This window comes from Cervus elaphus, chromosome 1 (genome assembly GCF_910594005.1).
Source record: "Cervus elaphus chromosome 1, mCerEla1.1, whole genome shotgun sequence".
Taxonomy (NCBI): Eukaryota; Metazoa; Chordata; class Mammalia; order Artiodactyla; family Cervidae; genus Cervus; species Cervus elaphus.
The window spans coordinates 29,547,934-29,572,954 of NC_057815.1; the positions used below are offsets into that span (position 1 = coordinate 29,547,934).

Sequence of the window (25,021 nt, forward strand, 5' to 3'; positions counted from 1 at the left end):
ATTCTCTAGGCAAGAGCACTGGAGTGGGTTGCTATTTTCCTTCTCCAGGGAATCTTCTCGACCCAGGGATTGAACCCACGTTTCCTGTACCACCAGCATTGGCAGGTGAATTCTTTACCACTGAGCCACCTGGGCTTCCCAGAGGAAGGCTTGCCACTGCCTGAATGAGTCAGGAAAAAGACTCCATAGGGCCCCTGGAGCTAACTCCTGAAGGACTAAGTTGCCTGATGAAGGATGGAGAAGGGTGTTCGCTTGGGCAACAACACATATACTAAAATTGGAATGATGCAGAGATTAGCATGGCCCCTGCACAAGAATAACACACAAATTCATAGAGCATTCCTTTTTTTTTTTTTTCATTAAATTTTTTTTTAAGAATGGAGAAGGGATGGGTACATAGGCAATATCACAGGCAAGGGTGCAGAGATGTGAAAAGGAGACTGCTCAAAGAAGGCATATTGACCTCTGTGGCTCTAGGTGGGTATGTGAAGGGGAGGGGAGGAAGTGAAAAGTGAAAGGTGGGCTAGAGCCAGCAATGGGAAGACCCCCACTGTTTCCCGCTGGGCCTTCGTTCACTAATCTAGGATGCTACTACCACTTCTCACATGCTCCAGGGGGCCTGGGGTTTTCTGCTCCTCACCGTTTACCCTGAAAATCTCCTTTCTGTTCCTTTGACCACATCCAACACTGTAACTCAAGGATCCTTCTCTTCAGACAGTGACCTTGGCACCACTTGGCCCCAGGACCTCGTATGAGTCATCAGCCCACCTCACAGACCGCCAACCATTATGGCAGGAAGAAATCTCAGGGCCCAAATGCTATACAAGTATTTAAATATGGGTCCACAGTTTAATTACTTAGTCTGGCTTTATATGACTTAATTTATAAATATAATTTACAGTTCCCTTGTTTCTTTCTCCAGCCATTTAGCTCATTAGGCTCTGAGCCAGTAGTGGAAAGATAAGGCAGAGAGGGCGTGTAACTGGGAGAAGTCTACCCCAGCAAGAAGCATTTTATCACCGGTACTGTTAAGAATTTCCAGTGGGAGATGATCATAAAAAGGAGATAGATTTGTAGTTGGTTTTATTATTGTTTTTAAATCTTATAAAGCCAGTACCCACCCCCTTCCACTTCTTCCCCGTTGCCTGCACCCAGGAATGACCACACCTCCGTGTCTGCTTCAGGTACAACTTTTAGTTCCACATTAAGGCCAGCTCTCTGCAACAACCTGCTGGGTGTTTCCCAGAGGCCTTCCTCTGGGAAGAGCATTCATTTATTCCACCAGCACTTATCTCTATACCTACTATATGCAAGGCACTTTTGGCCAAGAAATGCAAAGCTGGGATAAAATGCAATAATTAACAGTTACTGCCTACTCAGTATGCACCAAGCATAATGCCAAGCTGCTGCAAACATTGCATTTAATTTTTGGAATGAAGAAACCAGGCTCTGTTTCTTCAAAGCAGTGGCTCTGGACCCTGGCTGCATGTAGGAGTCACCTGGGGAACTCTGATACTTGAAACCATCCTCTAGAGTTTCTAGTTTCATTGACTTGCAGTATGGCCTGGGCATCAGGTTATTAAACAAAACCTCCTCAGGTCACCTGATGTGCAGCTATGTTTAAGAACCACTGATTTAAGTAATTTTCCTAAGATCCCACAGATAGACCAGGGAAGGCAGGCAGGCTGGCCAGTCGGCCTCCTGAGACCTACTATGTGCCAGACCCAGCTCTAAGTCCTTTCACTACTAAGTGATGAAACAGATGGCAAATGCCATAAAAAAGGACAACGAATGCAGGGAATCCTTTATGAAAGAGGTCACTTATGGGTGTTTTTTTTTTTTTTTCCAAGAATTTGCAGGATATACAGAAGTGGTGGAAAGAATCAGGCGAGACTTCCAGACAGAACAAACCATCTGAGCAAAGGTGTGTAGGCTGGGAAACATGGCAAATGGACAAGGAACAAGAAACAGATCCCGTGTGTGAAAAGACAGCTGAAGGAAATTTGGCAAGAAAGTCAGGGACAGGCTGTGAAGGACAAGGCTTCCCAAACCATTTCAGGTTGAGGCACATGTGGAATAATGATCACATTTGTAGTACAAACCAAGGTAAGTGGACAAGGCTGTCACCATCTGTCTTAGTCCGTTCGGGCTACAATAACAAAATTGTTGTTTACCTGCTAAGTCATTGACTTTTTGTGACCCCACAGACTGTAGCCCGCCAGGCTCCCCTGTCCATGAGAGTGTGTTGCCATGCCCTTCTTCAGGGAATCTTCTGAACCCAGGGATCGAACCCAGGTCTCCTGCATTGCAGGAGGATTCTTTACCACTGAGCCATCTGGGAAGCCCCACAATAACAAAATACCAAAGGCCTAAAAACAACAGAAACTTATTCCTTCCAGTTCTGGAGGCTGGAAGTCTGAGAATATGGCTCCAGTAGATTCAGTGTCCGGTGAGGACCCACTTCCTCATCAAGAGCAATCTTCCCACCATAACCTCACATGACCAAAGGAACAAGACATGTCTCCAGTGTCTCTTTTATAAGGACACTAATCCCACTCCTGAGGACTCCAACCTGATTAGAGGCCCCACCTCCAAATACCATCTCACTGGGAATTGGGTTTGAACAATTCAGTCTACAGCCTCATCTCAGCAGATCTGACATACCTACTGAGAATCTTCGGCATAAAGCCTGGCAGAGGATCCAAGAAGTCTGAACTTCACTCTCTGGGTAATGGGAAGCCAATGAAAATACCATATTGAAATGAAGAGATTGTGATAGGATGGAAGTTGTATCTTTTTAATATAAATCCAGGCATTGTCACAATGACTTCCTAAAGGCAAAACCTGACTTGAATTTTCCACCAAACACTACTAATAGAATACTGTCATGAATACCTCATGAAAGGTATCATGATTAGCTAGCTACCTGCATGGTATCTTTCCTACTAGACTTGGTTCTTCAACAAAAGGGATCAAGCCATACTCTTCTTCTTATTATTCCTTTTTTTCATTTTGTCTAGCATAGATTTTGACAGAGAGAAGGTGTACAATTAGAAACATAGATTTGACATAGATTTCATTGTGTCTAGCATAGATTTTGACAGAGAGAAGGTGTACAATTAGAAACAGACTTTGAACTACTAGGGCTTCCCTGGTGGCTCAGATGGTAAAGAATCTGCCTACAATGCAGAAGACCCGGGCTCAATCCTTTGGTTGGGAAGATCCCCTGAAGAAGATCCACTCCAGTGTTCTTGCCTGGAGAATTACATGGACAGAGGAGCCTGGTAGACTATGGTCCATGGGGTCACAGAGTCAGGCACGACTGAGTGACTTACAGTTTGAACCATTCATTAAATCCCATTCAGCAGTCAGCCACCTATTCCAAGGTTAAGAGGCAAAAGTTGATGCCAATGCATGTACATTAGAAAGAGCATGGATGTAAGAGTCAGAGGACCATGACATCCTATCTGTTAACTTTTGCCTTACGTATTGAGGTGCTCCTATGTTGGGTGATATATAAATATTTAAGATTGTTATATCTTCTTGGATTGATCCATTGATCATTATGTAGTGACCTTCTTTGTCTCTTGTAACAGTCTACTTTAAAGTCTATTTTGTCTGATGTAAGTATTGCTACTCCAGCTTTCTTTTGTTTTCTATTTGCTCGGAATACTTCATTTTCAGTCAGTATGTGTCTCTAGATCTGAAAAAGTAATATATATATATATATGATAATATATCATATACATTATATATATATATATATATCTGAATCATTTTGCCACACACCTGAAACTCACACAACATTGTAAAATCAACCATACTTCAAGTAAATAAATAAATAATAAAAATTGGGAAAAAAAAATTGCGCAACTTGGAGGTCCTGGGCAGACACATTTGGTTTCCAGGGATATCCCCCTTGCTCTGTGTCTCTTCTGTAACAGGAACAGTAAAGCCTATCTAGCAGCACTGTTGTGAAACAGCACATCATCGAGTCCTGAGAAGGACATGGCAACACACTCCAGTGTTCTTGCCTGGAGAATCCCGGGGACGGGGGAGCCTGGTGGGCTGCCATCTATGGGGTCGCACAGAGTTGGACACGACTGACTCGACTTAGCAGTAGCAGCAGCAGAGTCCTGACACACAGTGGGTCCTCAGAAAAGTCTGTTAGCCCCAATACCCTTGACCATATTTTATTTTCAAATTCTTTGCTTCAAATAATGAGGATCACATTAATGATACTAATTTGTCCTGTTTATACTCTTTGTAAACATTTGTCCTATTGCATGTGTGTATGGCTGAGGAGCTGGAAGTCTTGAAAGTTCTGCTATTGCTTTTAGCTAGCCCTCTACACAGCCACCAGGTAGGAATCATCATACCTATCATTCACTGAGAATTTGCTATGTTTCAGGTTCAATCCGAAACATTTCTTATATTCTATCTGCTTTCATCTTCACAACAAGCCTAAACAGGAGTTGCCAAATCTAGCCCTGGCCTGTTTTTTTGTATAGCCCACAAGTTCAGAATAGTTCATACATTGTTGAATGTTTGACACACACATATATATATATATATATATATATATATATATATATATACTACATAGCTAGTGGGAACCACCTGTATAGCACAGGGAGCCCAAGCTCGGTGCTCTATAGTGACCTGGATGGGTGGGATGGGGGTGAGATGGGAGGGAGATCAGAGAGGGAAGGAATCTATGTGTACAAACAGCTGATTCACTTCCTTGTACTGCAGAAGCTAATGCAACATTGCAAAGCAATTGTGCTTCAATAAAACAAACAAACAAAAAAGGTATGCTACGAAGACTACATATGCTGCAAAGCCTGAGATATTTATTCTTTTTTAAATTTTATTTATTTTTTTAATTGATGGAAAATTGCTTTACAATTTCATGTTAGTTTCTGCCATACAACAATATGAATCAGTCATAATTTTATATATATATATACATATATATGTGTATATATATATATATATATCTATATATCTTCTCCCTTGAGCCTCCCCCTCCCCTCCTCCATCCCACTCCTCTAGGTCATCACAGAGCTCCCTATGTTATTTAGCAATCTCCCACTATCTAGTTAACACATGATCGTGTATATATGCCAGTGCTACTTTCTCAATTCATCCCACCCTCACCTTCCCCAACTGTGTCCACAGTATGTTCTCTACTAGATTCATCTATATTATTTTTATAGATTCCATATATATACATTAATATGTGATACCTACTTTTCCAACTGACTCATTTCACTTGTATAAGAGGCTCTAGGGTCACCCACCTTGCTACAACTGACTCAGATTTGTTCCTTTTTTTGTAGCCAAGCAATATTCCATTGTGTATATGTACCACAACTTCTTTGTCCATTCATCTGTTGATGGACATCCAGGTTGCTTCCATGTCCTGACTATTGTAAATATTGTTGCAATGAACACTGAGGTACATGTGTCTTTTAGAACTGAGATTTTCTCAGGGTATAGACTCAGCAGGGGGATTGCTGAATCGTGCGGTAGATTTATTCGTAATTTTTAAGGAATCTCCATACTGTTTTCCATAATGGCTGCATCAGTTTACATTCCCACCAACAGGAGGGCTCCCTTTTCTCCACACCCTCTCCAGCATTTACTGTTTGTAGATTTTTTGATAATGGCCTTTCTGACTGGAGTGAGGTGATATCTCACTGTAGTTTTGATTTACATTTCTCTAAAAATGAATGATGTTGAGCATCTTTTCATGTGTTTTTTTGTGTGTGTGGTTTTTTTTTTTTTTTTTGGCCATCTGTATGTCTTCTTTGGAGAAATGTCTGTTTAGGTCTTCTGCCCATTTTTTGATTGGGTTGTTTGTTTTTCGGATATTGAGCTATATGAGCTGCTTATATATTTTGGAGATCAACCCTTTGTCAGTTGCTTCATTTGCAATTATTTTCTCCCATTGTGAGGGTTGTCTTTTCATCATGTTTATAGTTTCCTTTGCTGTGCAAATGCTTCTAAGTTTTATTAGGTTCCATTGTTTATTTTTGTTTATTTTTCCATTAATCTAGGGGATGGGTCAGAGAGAATATTGCTGTGATGTATGCCAGAGTGTACTTTCTATGTTTTTCTCTAAGAGCTGTACAGGTTCTGGCCTTACTTTAATCCATTTTATCTTTAATCTATTTTTATTTTGGTTTTGTATATAAGTGTTAGGAAGTGTTCTAATTTCACTCTTTTACACGTAGTTGTCCAGTTTTTCCAGCACCACTTACTGAAGAGGTCAATTCTCCATTGTATATTCTTGCCTCCTTTGTCAAAGATAAGGTGCCCATAGGGAGCATGGATTTTTCTCTGGGCTTTCTATCTTGTTCCATTGGTCTATATTTCTATCTTTATGCCAGTATCATACTGTCTTGATGACTGTGTACTAACTCATTCTTTACAAAAAAAAAAAAAAAAATCTTGCTAATCCCTGGCCTATAAGACTATGGTCCCTTTACAGATGAGAAACTTAGTTTTTTTTAGAAAGGTGAAATAATTACCCAAGGCCACACAGAGAGTAACAAGTGACAAGTCTTGGTTCCAGGACTAATTTTCTACCCCTGGTCTTAAAACTAGCTCTGTTGCTTTACATTATATTTAGAAGGAACTTTCCCTTTGACTTAAGCATATACTTGACCCATCCATAGCTTGTTCTAAGGGGTTTGTGACATGCCTTCTATATTGCCTACAACCCTATATGTGCTGCATCTTGCCTCCCCTTATGCTTATAAAGAGACAAGGGTGGGGAATGGGGAGGTATCAGGTTCTTTGCCCACTCCCGAGTTTCCAAAGCAGCAGAGGGTCAAGGGCTGGGAGAAGTCTGACAATCCAAAGAAGAGCCTGCTGAGGCGGAAACACGTTCTTTGTCTTGGAGCTTCCGGATTCCAGCTGTGGGGGAAGGGAGAGAACTCTGCGTTTTCTTTCCGGAGGAAAACATGGCTGGAGGTTTCCAGGTAAGCACACATCTGAGCAGCCTTGTTGTCACTCTGTCTGGACTTTGAGGGGAAAGACACCTGAACACCACACTGCTTCAGCTCCAGCGGCTCACCAGCTGAGAAGAGCAGCTGCTCCCCGTTTCATCTGTTTCATATTCAGCAGGAGGATTAGTTTAAGGTTCTGACCCTGGGAAAACAATGCCTACAGACTACAGTAAGCGCTCTGTTATCCTGTCCATCTGGGAGTGAGGTGCCCAGCTATGTCAAATGTGCTGGTTCCTGGAGAGCTAGTTGCCACATAGACCATTGGCCAGAGATTGGTATTCGAAGACGCAGAACGCATAAAATAGGCTTTGACCTAAAACTATCCGGAATATAATTCCATCTTTCTTAGATATTTCGGCAGGCATGGTGCCTTGGGGACATTGTCCGAATAGGAAGAAGGTAGAGGAAATTAAATTCACCGTTTATTGAGTTCTATGCTGCTAGCAAGCACTGAGCGGAAGCCTTAAATCAATAAAGGATTTAATGCTGACAATCTTCCAATGAGGCATCTCCACTTTACAAAAGAAAAAACTGAGGCTCGATGGGTTCGTTCATTCGTATGGTATTTACTGAGCACCTTCGCTTGACCTCAGCACTGGGAATACCTATCTCTGCCCTCCTAGAGCTCCTATTCTTGGAGCAGAGCTTGAGTTAAACAAGTACAAGTAATTGATCAATTGTGGCAGGGATGAGAGTCACCAAGGGCAAGTCATGCTGCTATGACAACACCTAACGGAGGAAGCTGGCTCAGTTTGATCATCCAAGAAGACTTTCCTAGGGAAGTGAAATTGAAGCTGAGACCTGAGGTGTTCATAGGAGAGGGGCAAGAGAACGTACCCAGCAGGTGGAAAGAAGTATGGTCCTCCCAAAGAGTGACAACACGCCAGGCAGCTGGGGCAGAAAGTGAGGGCTGGGGAGTGACACAAGGTGAAGCTGGTGAGGTCAGGAGAGCCTAGACCAGCAGGGCCAGCCTCGCGGTCCAAGCAAGGATGTTGGACTTTATTCCAGGAAGTCACAGCAGGGTGCAAGCCAAGCAGACAGGGCAGTCCTGCAGAAGGCCAAACTCTTAGAAGTAAGAAGCAAGCCAGAGGTCAAGTGCAGGTTCAACTCTAAAGTCTATGTTTTCTCCATGGTCACCAGCATATCATTAACATTTTTTTTCTGAAGCAAGCTGATTCAGTTAAGGGATAGGATCTTTCAAGAAAGACCGAAAGGGACTCCAGTGTAGAAAGAACACCCTGGATTAGGAATCAGAAATCTTGGGTTGCCTCAGATCATTCCTGATCAGGCCTCAGTTTCCTGTATGAGAGAGACAGTGCTTAGACTAAGTGCTCAATGAGTTATCACATGGAAAACACTTCAAACCATGTAGAACCCATAGTAAATGATCGATAAATCTTAGGTGTTGGTTTTATCAACCTCTTTGAATGCTAGTATTTTCTGATTTTTAGTATAAATTCTGTGACTGTGTATGCACTTTTTCAGAACCCTCCCTGCCCAGACACAATCATCAATCTTGGTTATTTCTAGAAAAAGTTAAGAAAATTGTCCTTTTGACATAATCTTAGAATTTTCCAGTAGCACTTCAGGAGCTCTTGTCTTCCTGGATTTTATAGCCCACTTAAATGTTTGCATAATTGATTCACCCCTCTTACAGGATTTACCCACATAACCCACAGGCAGAAATTTAATTACAGATCTGAAGGGACTTACTGTTATAATACTGCAGAGCTTTCCTAGTTTAAGTGATAATTAAGGCTTAAATTCCACTGGGATCAAGCAACTTTTAAAGGGTCCTCTCCCTCTGCCAGCCCATATTGTACCAAAGGTAGTTTGGCTTTTGAAATGCAGGACAATACTAAATAAGAAATTACTTTGTGTGCTATATGCAAGGTTGGATCTGCTTTTCTTTGGTTTCTTGATTTAGAGATAATACATTTCCACATCCATGTTGTGTCCTGATAGCCTATTTCTGGAAGCTGGGAAGAGCTGAGAGGGCTACTCTTGATTATTATAGAAAATATTCAATCCTTAGGCTGCTTCCCAAAAACCACCCCATCCCATCACATAGCAAGTTCTTGGGTCCTTGCCTTTCTTTTGCCCAGCTGGTGTGTGCTTTCTCTGGGAATGCAAACTCATTTTAATATTAGCTTAAGCAAGGCATAATTAGGAACACAAATCTGCAACAAAAAAAACAATATAATTCATTCAAAAGCTAAGACTTGATGACTTTTGGATTATCTGTCATTAGGCTTTTTTTTTTTTTTAACATCCCCATTGCTCTCCATTCCAGTAATTGAAAGCTGTCTGTACGTTTAAGTATGCAGCTGTAATTGGCCCGCTAATATGCTCTCCCAGGCAAGCTCTGTTGTTTTGCAAGAACAAGAAACAGGATAGCTCATCCTCCTTTTGCAAGCTTAGTAAAGGAAGAGGCAGAAGTTCTTTCTCGATTCCTCCTGTGACAGATGCAAGAATAGAACTCACTATGCACTGAAGCTGAGTCACACACTGAGGGTAATTTTTATTCTGGGTAACAGTTCTTATTTTCCATAATCATCTTTTCTTGAGCTTTGTCTTCAGGCTTAACCATCTGCCCTCTCCTTCAACAGATTCATTTTGTCTTGAGAGTGCGTTCCTTTACCCCTTTGTCAAAACTGCAAAGCTCAAACAAACAAAAATAGCCACCCACCTCTGCATTATCAACTTTTTGTCATCGGAAGACTTCATCGTCTGCACAAAAGTAACTGTGTCAAGCGCTCTTTTATATAACCATGTGTGTACCTGTGTGGGTGTGTAAATGTGCATGTTAGCAAAACTTAAAATCAAAAATGCGCTTATATCACAGTCAGAGAGTCACAACATGACGGGGCATTTTTTCAGGTAGAGGACCTTTGACTCACTCCTTAATATATAACACCCTCCTGGTAGGAAGGTGAACAAAATCCTGCATGATTTAGCTCCTAAACTATCCTTCTAGCCTCATCTCTCATCACTCCCCCACTGCGTGCTCTATGCTGTGGCCATGCTAGCAGAATCTGTGCCTTGAAATTCATACTCCTTGCCTCCTCCAGACTTTACCACATGTTTTCACTCTACCTGGAATCTTCCTCTGCTCCATCCCTGAAGTTTTTAGTCCTCATCCTCCACATCTCAAGTTAATTGTCACCTCTTGTGAAACTTGGCTATGGACCTGGATCCACATACAGTTGCACAAATTTTTCAATTACAGAAAACAATTTTTTAACTCTTTCTTCAGTCAAGGCTGTATACTAGGCATCTGGGGTAAAGGAAAGAGAGGAAGAGGGCTTTGATGAAACATCCAAAGCTTTCCAGTATCCCCATCTCTAGCCCTTGAAAACAAAATGATCCCTAAGACTCTGAACTGCTAATATCCTTATACTATAGCCATATAATTTGCTGGTTCTCTGTGCCATTTTACACAGGACTCTAATCATTTTTTATTCTAAATTCCTTATGAACAAGGTCTGTCCTACTTCTAAATGACCTACAAAGCCTAGCACCAGGATGAATATATAAGAAATACCAACAAACACAATTGATTAACTTCCTATTGACCTGTCCTTAGAGTGTCTTCCATAAGAATCATTGAGCAGCATGGCGAAATGCCCAGGAGACTATAAACGGCATAAAGACAGGGACTTGGTTTACCATGTTCAGCATCCTTCCCAAGTCCTAACACAATACCTGACACACCATAGACACTCAGTAAATATTTATGGAGTAAGTAGAGGAATGAACGATGACATAAAGGCAGCAGTGAACAAAAGTCTTGCCCTAAGGGACCCTCTAGACAACGAAAGAGACTTAAACTCACATTGTCCTCTCTCCTCCCAAACTTTTCATTGAAAATTAAGTTCATTTTTTTTTTCCTCACTTCTTCTCAGAGATCTCTTGACATGGGGTCTTTCCTTTTTTCTTAGGTAACCCTTGAAAGGAAAATGAATAATCTTAACAGAAACACACAGGCAGAAATCATCTTCTAAATAGCTTTGGACAACACCAGGAATGATGATTGGCATAACTTCTACTCTGGAAGGCTTCACAGAGGTAAAATAAATGACAATTATTTCTGTCATGGCCTTCTTTTCACCATGAAGAGTCAATGACAATCATTACAAAATATAAAAGCAAAGTCTGAAGTACAAGCCAACAAATCTTCATTCTGTGTATTTGAGATAAAACCTTAAAAGATGAATAAGGCTGGAGTGAAGTGAGAGAGAATGCAAACAACTCCATACAACATGATAATCGCTATGCTGGAAGGATGGACAGAAAGTTGAGGAAATAATGAAGATGAAGCAATTAATTCTGTCTAGAGCATAGAGGAAAATGTCACAGAGAAATTGATCATTGACCTAGTCCTTCATGATGGTAGGATCAGCAGGTAGAAGTGAGATGAGCAGTCCAGGTACAGAGAGCAGCATAAAACATGAAGCGTGCATCATGCTCCAAGTGATTAAGGCAGCTTGGCTAAGATAGGTTATCAACAATTTTAACCCAGTTTCATTTATCCCTAAGGAAAACAGTTGTAGGTTTAGCTTACATTGAGAAAGCACATCATAGCAAAATCTACTATGCATATAGTACAGCTCTTGAACAAATGTATATTTTATCAATCACTATTGCGGCTATGTATAGATACAAAAAATACTAACACATTGCCAAGGTATGAAAACAGTCTAAGTGTCCATCAACAGATGAATGGATATATAAGTATATATCTACTTTACATATATATATATATATATACAGTCCTATATATCACTTTGTGACTCCAACTCTTTGTGACTCCATGGACTGTGGCCCACCAGTCTCCTCTGTCTGTGGGGATTCTCCGGACAAGAATACTGGAGTGGGTTGCCATGCCCTCCTCCAGGGCATCTTCCCAATCCAGAGATTGAACCCAGTTCTCCCATGTTGCAGGTGGATTCTTTATAGTCTGAGCCACCAGGGAAGCCCAAGAACACTGGAGTGGGTAGCCTATCCCTTCTCCAGGGATCTTCCTGACCCAGGAATCGAACCAGGGTCTCCTGCATTGCACGCAGATTCTTTACCAGCTGAGCTACCCGGGAAGCCCAGGACTACTATTCAACCATAAAAAAGAATGACATTTTGCCACCTGCAAGAACATGGATGGACTTGGAGGGTATTGTGCTAAGTGAAATAAGTCAGACAGAGAAAGACAGATACTGTATGATATTACTTACATGTGGAATCTAAAAAATATAACGAACAAGTGAATAAGACTAGGAAAGAGCCAGACTCACAGATTCAGAGAACAAACTAGTGGTTACCAGTGGGGAGAGGAAAGGGGTAGGGGCAATAAAGGGGTGCGTGAATGTGTGCTTAGTCACTTCAGCTGTGTCTGACTCTTTGTGACCCCATGGACTGTAGGCCACCAGACTCCTCTGTCCATGGGATTCTCCAGGCAAGAATACCAGAGTGGGTTACCATGCCCTTCTCCAGGGGATCTTCCCAGCCCAGGGATCAAACCCGTGTCTCTTGCATTGCAGGTGGATTCTTTATCCACTCAGTCACCTGGAAAGCCCAATATAGGGGTAGGGGATTTAAAAAAGGATAATCATGGGATTGTATGAAATCATGTTTGTGAAACTTTTATTTATTTTTTGTGTGTGAAACTTTTAAAAACTGTAAGCACTACAGAATTTTAAAAATCTTTCATTCGATGTTTTAAAAAATTTAAAAAAGTCAACCCCATCTATAAATTTCAATGCAGTAGTCCTAAATAAAATGTTTGTTGATAGATTTTAAAAAGTAGTAACACATGATGTCAGACTTAAGGTTCACATCATCTTCCCTTTCTGTAAAAGTCCCACTGAAACTAAAACAGAAGATTTTTATCTAGAAAAAAATAAGTGATCTTCCTAGAAAATCTTCCTGGTGAGGAAATCAGAGCTTGAGAAAGAAGACGACTAGGACTTTAGGCAGTTCCTTCCACCCACACAGAAGTGCAATAATGTGTCTGGGGGGAGATGAGTTGGAGGAGGAGAGGGACAAGCAGAAAAGGAATGGCAACTCTGCCCAGGAGGGACATATTGTTCCCCATCACGAAAGTGAGGTCATTCTCCTTTGCAAAGGTTGAGGTTCCCCGCATGCCATCTTCTCAGGGAAACCCTACTTACAAAGAGCCCCCAGGCAGCCCTGTAATGCAATCATCTCTATAGCTACAGAAAAACCATATCCTACAGCTCAACTCTCACTCAGAGATAACCTGGGAATTATCCACAGACACGGGAGGAAAATTCACTGACACCAGAGAAAACAGGAAATCCAGGGAACAGAGAAGAGGGTTTTTGTTTTTTTTAAGTCATTAGAATCCTCAGAGTCTAGATTTTGTATCAATTAAACATGAACAGGGTGCTATATAATAGGGAACCATCAGCCAAAAACAAAATAGTTCTTAGAAATTAAAAATGACAAGAAATTCAATAGGTAGGATGAATAATACACTAAATACAGCAGACAACCAAACTGGCTACTCAGAAAAATAAAAACAAGAAAACTTCTCAAGATTTACATCAAAAACTTTAAAAATATGCATACGATGAGAGAAAAAATAGGAGACAAGGGGGGAAAGGGAGTATGAGTAGGCAGTGAGGCAGTGTTTTTGACTTTCCCTAACAAAAACCCAATGATTCTCTTCAGCTTATAAAGACAAGAAATTAGAGGTTTGAGTATATTATTTAAGGTCATATGGTTACCAGTAGAACTAGAAACACAGCCTATTAGCAGTGATTGCCCGTAGGACATGACACTGAGTTGAGGAAGCTGCCTCCAGGATAAAAGAGCTTCTTTTGTGGACTCCTGTTTTCTTTGGAAAAGATAATTACTACATAGATACACATTTATTCTAATATTTTTAATAAAGTTCTCCTGAAAAAAAGTATAACACATTGGCAGAATTGAGACACCATTTCCATCTCTGTCGAATCTATTCTCTGCCAATATGGGGATCCTGTGTATGCATCAAAAAGAAACCCGAGCAGGAAGAATATATTCTATTTATTTATTCATTCAGTCATGCAACAAACATGAATTGAATGCCTGTTGTAGGTCAAGGGCTGTTCCTGCAAAAATAAAACAGTTCAGATAAAGCAGTTAATACACAACAAACATCCTTGCCTCACAGAGCTGTGTTCTTCCCTTATCACAATAATGTCAGGGTTATTTCTTTTCAATTAATAGGCTCAGTGTTAACTGGTTGATTCTACTCATATAAAGTTTTAAAATAGGTAAAGCTCATTTATGATGAAAAAACATCAGAAAAACAGTTACCCCTTTCGGGGAATTGACTAGAAACAGGAGCATAAGGGAATTTCCCGGTGTGGTGGAAATGCTGTATACATTGACAGGATTTCAGGTTACACAGATATATGCATTTTTCTAAAAATCATGGTATTGTACATTTCAGATTTGTACATTTCCCCTTATGTGCATTTAGCAAAAAAAAAGAAAAAATTGACAACAAAATTTGAACTAAAAAAAAAAATTGGGCTCAATGTTACTCTAACTAAGGAATGTGTTTCTCAGGTGAAAAATAAATCACATTATTTTCAGAAGAAAAAAATTAAATATTTCACAATGATGAGGTGTGTTTACTGTTAGGTAAATTCAGGAAGAACCCGATGTCCTCCCAACTTCACCCCAAGAAGAGATCTTCCCAAGGATGGGGGGGAAGATCAGATGTGAAAAATTTGAAGAGGAGAGTTTCTGGGGAAAAGGACAAGATAAGCAGATTAAGTTGGGGAAGGAGGCAGCTACCATGAAAGACTAGAAGGTGAGGCTCTTTTGTACAGTGCCTGGGAACACGCTAACCAGAAGAGTCCCAACTCCTCGCCATCAAGCTCTGTGCTATTTGGGGAGGCTCCGGTGACCCTTGAGTAAACAAATTGCTTGCCCCTCCCTCATGAGGCTTGGTCCTGGGGAGGATTAACCTGGGGGTACTCAAGAACAGACATGTTCCCTGACCAGAAGCCACTTTGTAGGTTCACAGAAAGAAAGACCAAGACCCCAAGCTTGAGAGCAAGTCAGTGCCAGGAAAATTCTGTTCTTTCCTTCAGCAGGTCTCCTGGGACAACCTCCACCTCCACCCCAGCAAATATGATCACAAAAGAAGGGTACTTCTGACATGAACTAATATTTATGCCTACTACCAGCAAGTGGAAAGACACTAGAGGGAATAATCGCAAAAGAAGCTAGATTAGACCTAGACAAAATTAAGAAATTCCATTTTCTCTGCGAATCCTGGGAGATGCATGAGTTAAGTTTTGTGAACCTACAGCATATGTTTCAGTCACATTACTTATTCAGGCTGCAGACTTCTTGATGTACATATGTTCTTCTGATCTTTCCAAATAATTCCATAAGACCCCAGAGTGCACAAGTTGGAAACATTAGGGCTAGCAGGAAGGGCGCTTATTGGGGGGAAGTGAGAAAATGAGGCCAGGGAGGCAGATTTTTGAAAACCACTACTTGTGCCATACCACAAATTCAGAGGAGAGCCAAGAACCATACAAAGGTACAAAATGTCCAAAGAAGAAAGGAGTGAAGGAAGAGACGGTTTTTAAGGAAGGGAGTGATAGAATCAGATCTGGGTTTTGGAAAGACGATGCTGGCAGTATCTAAAGAGTGAATTTACAGAGAAAGAGATTTGCAGACAGGGAGCAGACCTAGGAGGCTACAGTCCTTAATCAGACAAGAAGTGCCCTAAACTAAGTCACCATTTCTGCACAAACTTGAACTGGTTCTGTGTACGTGTGTGTGTCAGTCGCTCAGTCGTGTCCAATTCTTTGTGACCCCATGGACTGCAGCCCGCCAGGCTCCTCTGTCCATGGGATTCTCCAGGCAAGAATGCTGGAGTAGGTTGCCATGCCCTCCTCCAGGGGACCTTCCGACCCAGGGATTCAAACCCGCGTCTCCTGCATTACAGGTGGATTCTCTAAATGCTGAGCCATCGGGGAAGCCCCAACTAACTCTGAGCAGGTGCAAATGGGAGGTGCATATGTCCACCCTGCTTCTCAACCCAAGTCTTCTCTGAAGTTGCTGCCCAAGCATCTATTCTGCAGTCTCACACAAACAATCCAGCAAGAAGAAGGTGTGAATGCCTGGGGGCATCAGCTTGCATGTTGCCGGATGGGAGTGTCCCAAGTGGACAGTTCTGAGATGAGCCTCCTAAGGCTCCACAGAAGACCTCGCAGGATCGGGACCCCTCAGCGGTCCCCAGCCCGGGACCGCAACCCTGACTGGCCTTCTTTTCCTTCCAGATGTCCATGCCTCTCCCTCTCACAGCTCCCCGGGCCTGCCCTCGAACAAACCGCCGTCCGCAGCTCCCTGGGGCTGCCCTCAAACACACCGCCATCCACAGCTCGCGTATTAGATCTTGTCCTTCCTGGAACCCAGGCTACCACAGGTACCCACAGCACCAGCTTCTCACATGAGGTTTGGTGCCAGAGAAGCAGAAGGTTCCCCAATGGCGGGGCTTTCCGGTGTGCGTGACGGAATGACGTGCGCTGGGCTACGTGACGTGACTGCCTCCGTCTGCGTCACGCATACGGCTCCCTTTTCATTCCGCATGACTGGAACCCGGCTCCTGGCCTGTGAGAAGCTGGCTCCGTGAAGCTCTGACTTCAAGACTGTTTGCTTCCCGCCTTTCGTATATGTGGTTTCATTTCTACGTTGTCTTCTCTCCTGTTCTTCTTCCTCCTCATCCCTCCATTCCTTTTGTCCCCTCATGTCTTTCTTTTTCACTCACATCACAGAGTCCATTTTCATGTTCTGAGGTAAAATTCTTTTCTAAAAGCTTTTATTGAAAAATAGTTGGTTTACCGCAATGTGATAGTTTCAGATGTATAGCAAAGTAATTCAGTTATACATATATATGTATATATATTCCTTTTGAAATAATTTTTGTAATTCTTTTCCATTACAGTTATTACATGATAATGAGTAGAGTTCCCTGTGCTGTAGTAGGTCCTTGTTGATTATCTTTTTATACAGTTATTGCTGTTGTTTAGTCACTAAGTTGTGTCCGATCCTGCGACCTCATGGACTGTAGCCCGCTGGGCTCCTCTGTCCATGGGATTTCCCAGGCAAGAATATTGGAGTTGGTTGCCATTTCCTTCTCCAGGGGATCTTCCCGATCCAGAGATTAAACCCAAGTCTCCTACATTGGCAAGCAGGTTCTTTACCACTGAGCCACCTAGGAAGCCCATTTTATGCAGTAATAATATGTATATTTTAATCCCAAACTAACTGAGCCACATTTATGTACAGAGGGAACCAACAAGTAAATTGGTACTAAACATAAGAAGCCAAGAGTGAAAGTAACCCATCACTTCACAGGGTGATTTGCTAGCAGGGTGGTCTGGTGATTAGGGGTCTCCTGGGCACCCTAACTAGGTTTTCACAAAACGCAACCGTGACTGGGTTTGCTTCTCCACCCAAGGGTGCAGAGGATGCCTTTCTGTACAGGTGGAGCATAGAGGCAGCCTGCTCCCTCAGAGGCCTGGTGCAGGGTTGTATCAGGGCAGGGGCTGCTGCAGTGGTTAAGTTTGTCTGTTCCTGAGCCATGTTGCAATGAGACTCTCTTTCACACTGTAAAGTCACCGTGACAAAAATGTGAATGTGGAAACATGAACAAATCTTTACTGAGCAATACTTCCTTACTCTGCCTAGTTAGACTTGTTGGAGTAAAATCCTAGACATTTTCCGTGATGCAAAGAACCTGTTTCATTGCTTTTCAACCCAGATGTTAGTGTGTGACAAATGACAGTGAAGCTTTTCACCCTATGTATAAGTTGCCAGAAGCTTACAAGTGACACAAAACTTTACCACTATGCCACCCCTGCCCTGCAGCCACACACCCACTCCTTTCTCTCTCTGGTCCAGAGAGAGAAATCCAGTTCCTTTCTTATAATCTACAGAGCGCATACCAAAAGAAGCTGCTAGGTTAAGACCCAGTCTTAAAAACCTTTTTTCCTGTCTTTGTAGCAAGCTATCATTTTTCATTTCCTTCTAAGTCAGACACCACCTAGGAGATTTACCTCTTTTCATTGATGTCAGCAGGAACTGACCTCTTGTCTAGCTGTCCTGAATCCCTATTGTCAGTTTGCCTTTGACCAGAAATATCTATATAAGCAGAGAGGGAATGACAGCATTTATCTCTTTAAAAAATTCCATGTTCTGTGTTCAAGGTCAGTTTCCCAAAGATTCACTTGAGGAGTGGGGGTGGGGGTTTTGGGGCAACCTGCCAATGGGCCTGGGTCAGAAGCAGCTGGATGAGATGCCATTTTTTCACATGCAAACAGTGGCAAAGAGATTTGTTTATGCCTTGTCATGACTGGACAACCCAAATACCATCAAGCCTGCATCAGCACTCGGGTCTGGGTTTTGTCATTGTCAGTCCCTCTGGTATTCAGAAGAGATGCTGGCTCAGGAGGGCCAACAGAGTTTAATTTCCAAATGCATCTGAAATCCTTTAAGCCTTTTGTTGGAGCCATTGCAAAATCATAGTGGCTATAAGCCTTTTTTTTTTTTTTCCCTTCAGTGATTGCATCAGTCACCGAGACAAGCACAACTGACTCTTTCTCCAGAGAGACGTTGGCATCTGTGGTCCAAAGGTTAAGCATGCTGGGGCCTGGCGGGGGGAATTGCATTTCATTGGAGAGTCCAAGTGGGTGCAGGCTGAGCTCAGCAGCCGCTTGGGAGCAAGAAGCAATTGCTGGCTGTTCTTTCTCCAGGGGAAGGCGAGCAGCATATGGTGTTCTGTGTGTGACACAAATGGTTAATTTCCACCAGCTTTTCTGTAGTTTCAGCAGCTCTGGGATTAGAAGGGACAGGTTCTTTACAATTCCCTCCAATATCTCTCAAAGTTACTTTCCAAGTCTTTGCTTTTGTTCTGCTGTTTCTCTTTCAGCAGCTTTATTTTGCTTGGAGGTAAACACTTGGCTTGGGATTGAGGGGAGATTTAACTGCTTTGATTTTTTTTTTTTTGCTTTTGCTTTTACCCAGGGTCACTGGAACAGTTATATCAAATCTTGAAATAGTCTTAAATGTTTCTACTCTACATGTGTGTGCAAACACTACACACACATACCCACACACACATGCTCACCCCCTTCCATATAATGTTTATTAATGATTGTGGAACTATATTGGTCCACATGGACTAAAGATTAGCTGGAACAAAGGCAAAATGTTTTGTAAATTTGAAGGTGGGGGGAGGGAAGAGCAAGGGCAAAAGGAGGGAGGGAAAGAGAGAGAGAAACTAATAATAATAATAACTGCCATTTATTGACAACTTTCTATGCGCTGGGTAGTGGTGGTGGTTTAGTTGCTAAGTTATGTCTGACTCTTGTGACCCCATGGACTGTAGCCCACCGGGTTCCTCTCTCCACAGGATTTCCCAGGCAAGAATACTGAAGTGGGTTGCCATTTCCTTCTTTAGAGCATCTTCCTGACTCAGGGATTGAACCTGGGTCTCCTACATTGCAGGCGGATTCTTTACCCACTGTGCTGGGCACACACGCATTCATATTCATTGAATTGTCTCGAAATCTATCAGACAAAGGGGTTATTACTACCCTCATTTTATAGATGAGAACACTGAGGTCTGAATTACTTGAGACATCATCCCAGATCCAAGCCAGGTTTTTCTAGCACAAAAGCTATTCCTAATCATGATATCATAATGCCTATCAATAGCACATGCCTGACTCATTTTCTTAGAATTCTGTTTTTGAAGAAGATAATTGTATCATTGCTTTTTCATAGCAACAAGTTCTGAGGGGAACAATAATAATGATTACAACAATAATTATTGGTATTTTTAGAGTTTAGTCACAACCACTGGAGCCTACATAGAGTATCTCACTTAATGTTCACACAAACTTGCATGTATGTAAATAATAATAATATATATTATTTCCACTTGACCAAGAAAAGTTAAGACTTTTTAAGTCAGCAGCCTATCCCAGGTCACCAACAAGCAAAGGGAAAACTGGAATTCCAAATCTCATCAGCTGATTCTGAAGTCCTAAAACTTCTCAGAGTCTGTTTCATTTTCTTCTTACTGTTTTCTTAGGGGAAAAGTCCCAGAAGAGTGTAGTTGCAGGACTTCTCTGGTGATCCAGTGGTTAAGACTTCACCTTCCAGTGCAGGGGTTGCAGGTTCGATCCTTGGTCAACATGCCTAGAAGCCAAAAAAATAAAACATAAAACAGAAGCAATATTGTAACAAATTCAATAAAGACCTTAAAAAAAAGTCCACATCAAAAAAAATATTAAAAAAAAAAGAAGAGCATAGTTGTTTAGTCATTTTCCGGTTTATCTGTGAGTGCCAGCATCTTGTTTCTAATACACAGAGAAATTTATGCCTTGAACATATTGTATAAGTACATTTGGAGAGATAATTGTTTCATAAAATGAGAAACAAGCATTTACTGAACTTCAACTATATGCCAGGCCCTCCCTCGGAATACTAACATTCAAAGGAACCTTCAGTACATAGACAAGGAGGCTCTTACATAAATGCTTTCAATAAAAAGTAGTGAGAACAGTGAGGGGCTATAGACTGCATGCCCAGATGCATGCAGTCTATAGCATTTAATGCAGTCGAGGCTCTGGGAGGCCCTGGTACCACACACTCATTGTTTGCAGATGCTTAAGTCTTCATGGCTAACACAATTTTAAAGGATAATCATGTTCTTGGCAATTCATGAAACTGATAAAGTAAAAGGCTCCGTACTGCCTCCTGAAGAATGGAACTGCACAGCAAGACCATCTCAACACAGATACCCCCACCCAGCCCTGCCTGCCCATCAGGACTCCCTTCTAAGGATTCTGAGTAGCAAGCAACACTGCGACGCCTCCATTTCAGTGCCAGGTGACTTGACTAGGTGGATACCCTGCCTAAAGCCTCTCTCCCTCAAAACCTGTACCAGGATCAGATATACCATTGGTACTTCATTTCTTTTTTTTTTTAATTTTTTTTATTTTTTTTTTCATTTATTTTTATTATTTGGAGGCTAATTACAGTATCGTAGTGGTTTTTGTCATACATTGACATGAATCAGCCATGGATTTACATGTATTCCCCATCCCGATCCCCCCTCCCACCTCCCTCTCTACCAGATCCCTCTGGGTCTTGTAGTTCATTTCTGAATGTGTTTGCCACTTCCTGCTCTTTGGATTATTCCCTAGACTCTGTACTCCACTCCAAAAAAGACCTGAACTTTTCTTTTTGAAATGACTGATAATGATACAAAGTGATAGTGCCTCTAGGTTTGTATTTTTAAAAAGAAAAAAAAAAATGTCCTGACCAAAAAGCAAACAAACGAAAAACACACAAAAAAACAAACAACAACAAAACCTTAAACCCCAAGACCTGGAGATGATTGTCTTTGCTCATCACCAGATTTGAAAGCTAAGTGGCTCCATCAGGCCGGGCCATGAGAAAAGTAAGTAAAATAGAGGAAATCAGTAAAGAAAGAGAAGAGTGAAGCAGATAAACAATGAGAAGTAGAGACAATACTTCACAGCCCCTAGGAGATAGAAGCCCTTGAAACTTCCCAATTTCCTGCAAGTTTCAGTGGGGCCCACTTGTACTTCCCCTGAGTGCTGCCAATTTCTCTGTTTTATTTAATAAATCTTTTTCTGTGTTTTAGCTGGAGTGAGTTTCTCTTTCTTCCTACCAAAAGATGCTTGACAAGAAAACCTTCAAATCCTCCTCTGAATAATACATTTATCGTTTTAGTCCCCCATTTCACCTCAAGAATCAGACCCAATCAGAGCTACTTATGATCCATCAAATGCATTTAGCCTTTTGCTCCTGCTCTGTCTTGGTTGATAGACCAGGCTTGGAATGCCCATCGCCTACAAGTTTAAGTGTCCACAGCCCAGTCAGCCTTTGAGCCCCAGCTGGAAACTTCCTCCATATGGCTTCTTGGAACCTTTCTGTCTACAAGTAATTTCTCACTCCCCAATAGAGCCTTTTATGTAGGTTTCCTGGCTCTGGCACTTTCTCACTTACAATAGAGCTGTCAGGATACCCAGCTTATCTTTACTAGTAGAGTATAAGCTCCTGGGGGCACAGACTTTTGTCTTATTCTTTCCAAACTCCAGCAGTGTTTATTTAGCACACACTAAACATTCAAATGTTATTTATAGAACTAGTGGGTTGGGGGGATGAATGAATTCAAATTACCATAAGGCATAATTAACTGAAAAATTTTGGAGGGGAAAAAAGAAAAGTAGAGAACTCAGATCATATCAACTATAATATATAGTCAAAATACAAATTACAGGACTTCGGAGGTTACTACAAATTCAATCAGGTCTTAATCTCAATTGAACTTAATCTCTAAGGTTTCTTCCACAACCAAAAAAATCCATACTTATGTGATTCTATATTTCATACATCTATAGTGCTCCATAGGGAGACCTGAGGTTAGGGTTCGAGCCTTGAGATGCTGTACATTTGCGGTGACTAAAAGAAAATCCTGTTTAAAAAAAAAATGGAATTAAACAAAGAGTTAAATTTTACTTGACAAAAGAAGAAGGAGGAGGGCGGAAAGATGAAGAGGGGGAAAGTGGGAGAGGGGAGGAAGAGGGGGAGGGACAGTTCTGTTATCCATTTACTATATAACTTTGTATGTAATTATTTCTTTTATTACAGCTTCTCAGCTCAATTCTGGGCTTCCTCAGTGGCTCAGCAATAAAGAATCTGCCTGCAATGCAGGAGCCACAGGAGACATGAGTTCAATCCCTGAGTCGGGAAGATCCCCTGGAGGGCATGGCAACCCACTCCAGTATACTTGCCTGAAGAATTCCATGGACAGAGGGGCCTGGCGGGCTACAGGCCATAGGTTTGCAAAGAGTCAGACACTACTGAAAGCAACGTGGAACGCATGCAGCTCCCTTCTACTGAAATATGAGTGCCATGAGAGAATGATTTTTATTTCACTCACTGATGTATCCCTATATATGCCTATATGAGTGCTTGGCATAGAGGTGATACACAGTAAATAATTGCTGAATGGATGACTGAACAATGAATGAATAGGAAACATGAAAATGGATAAGGTGAAGCCTCTGCCCTCAATATGCATCCAGGGCTTCCCTGGTGGCTCAGTGGTAAAGAATCCACCTGCAATGAAGGAGATGAGGGTTCGATCCCTGGGTCAGGAAGATTTCCTGGAGGAGGAAATGGCAACTCACTGCAGTTTTCTTGCCTGGAAAAGTCCATGGACAGAAGAGCCTGGCGAGCTATAGTCCATGGGATCGCAAAAGAGTGAGACACAACTGAGCTACTAAACAACAACAACATCTTCAAAGTAAAACACCTCTTGGGTCCCCTGCCCAGATCCCCTTAAGCAACCAACGCCCCCATGCCTTAGCTGTTGTTAGTGCCTGCAGACAGCTGGCAGCTGCCCGCTAATCCTGAGAACTGACTTAGTAGGTGGGAACACCTCTCCCAGAAAGACTTGGGAGGTTGCACGCTAATTCCAGAGGTGACCACTAGCCAATGGTTGACTAATAAAGGGATCCAAACAGTCCCTCCCTTGCCTCAGCGTGGGGAAGTTCTGTGGAGTTTTTACCATCTAGGGTTCTCCCATGAGATTGAGCTAAAGCTGGCCGTCAGCTAAGCATACATCTTCATCTGGCCCTTCTTATGCTGCTTTTCTCACTTCCTCCCTTACAGATCGCCTGAGAGCATTCCCTCAGTAAATCAGGGAAGGGGACGACAGAGGATGAGATGGTTGGATGGTATCACCAACTCAATGGATATGAGTTTGAGCAAGCTGCAGGAGTTGGTGATGGACAGGGAAGCCTGGCATGCTGCAGTCCATGCAGTCGCAGAGAGTCGGACACGACTGAGTGACTGGACTGAATTGAGAGCATTCCCTCAGGAAATCACCACCAAAAAAATCCTTGTCTCGGGCTCCAGATCTCAAGAACTGGTTCAGAGACTGAAAGGAGAATTATTTGTTACATCTGATGTGCCAGGCACCACTTTTGGATATTATATCCATTTTGAAATTTAATTTAGTCCTACCTTCACAACCAATTTTCAAGACTATTATCATCCTTAAATTACTGACATAAGCTGAATAATTTACTTAATCATTGTATGTGGTCCAAGTAGGATTTGAAGCCTGACCTACCTCGCTCCAGAAACTCTGCGCCTCATACTATACAACATTTTTGTTGTTTATCACTAAGTCGTGTCTGACTCTTTGCAACCCCATGGACTGTAGCCCTCCAGACTCCTGTGTCCATGGGATTTCCCAGGCAAGAATACTGGAGTGGGTTGCCATTTCCTTCTCCAGGGGATCTTCCCAACACAGGGATTGAACTGGTGTCTCCTGCCTTGGCAGGCAGATTCTTTACCACTGAGGAATCAAATAGTCTCTCTCAGATAGGCTATCCCTTCACATTCTGATGAGAGTATGACTTAGGAATTGACATGTTAGGGAGTCTTTCAGTACTCTTCACTGCATCAGATCTTTAAGTAAATTCTTGGCCCTATGGGAAAGTAGATATCTGTTGACCTATTCTGTTGACTGATGAAGGCATTCAGACATTGAGTGATGTTCCCCAAGGCCTTATAACACATCTTCATTAGAACCAAACATTTCAAATTCCTTACCCATGCCTCAGACTTTCAAATTGTTAGCTTGCACAAACCCACAGTGTTCACCATTACTGACAGCGATGAGTCCCTGATAAAAATCTGTTTTGACTCAAGTCTGATTCTACTGGTCAAGAATGGGGCAAAAATATTTACACTTGAAGAATTATCTTTCCAAGGCAGAGCCTCTTTGGACCATGTTAAATGGAATTGGGAGAGGATATTATGTAGAATTAATTCTTCAAATTATTTAAAACTAAGAGAAATAGACAATTCAGACATTTCTTTTCTACTTGAGATCCTTGGGCTGATTTGTTTCCAGAGCCCACTTGTTT

The 25,021-nt window shown here is 41.9% G+C and overlaps 1 non-coding gene across 1 annotated transcript; it reads left to right on the forward strand.

The window, feature by feature from the left end:
* Window positions 1–244: 244 nt before the first annotated feature.
* LOC122703613 lies at window positions 245–352 on the forward strand. Its single transcript, XR_006343540.1, has one exon. It is a non-coding gene; the product is annotated as a U6 spliceosomal RNA (small nuclear RNA).
* Window positions 353–25,021: the final 24,669 nt, after the last annotated feature.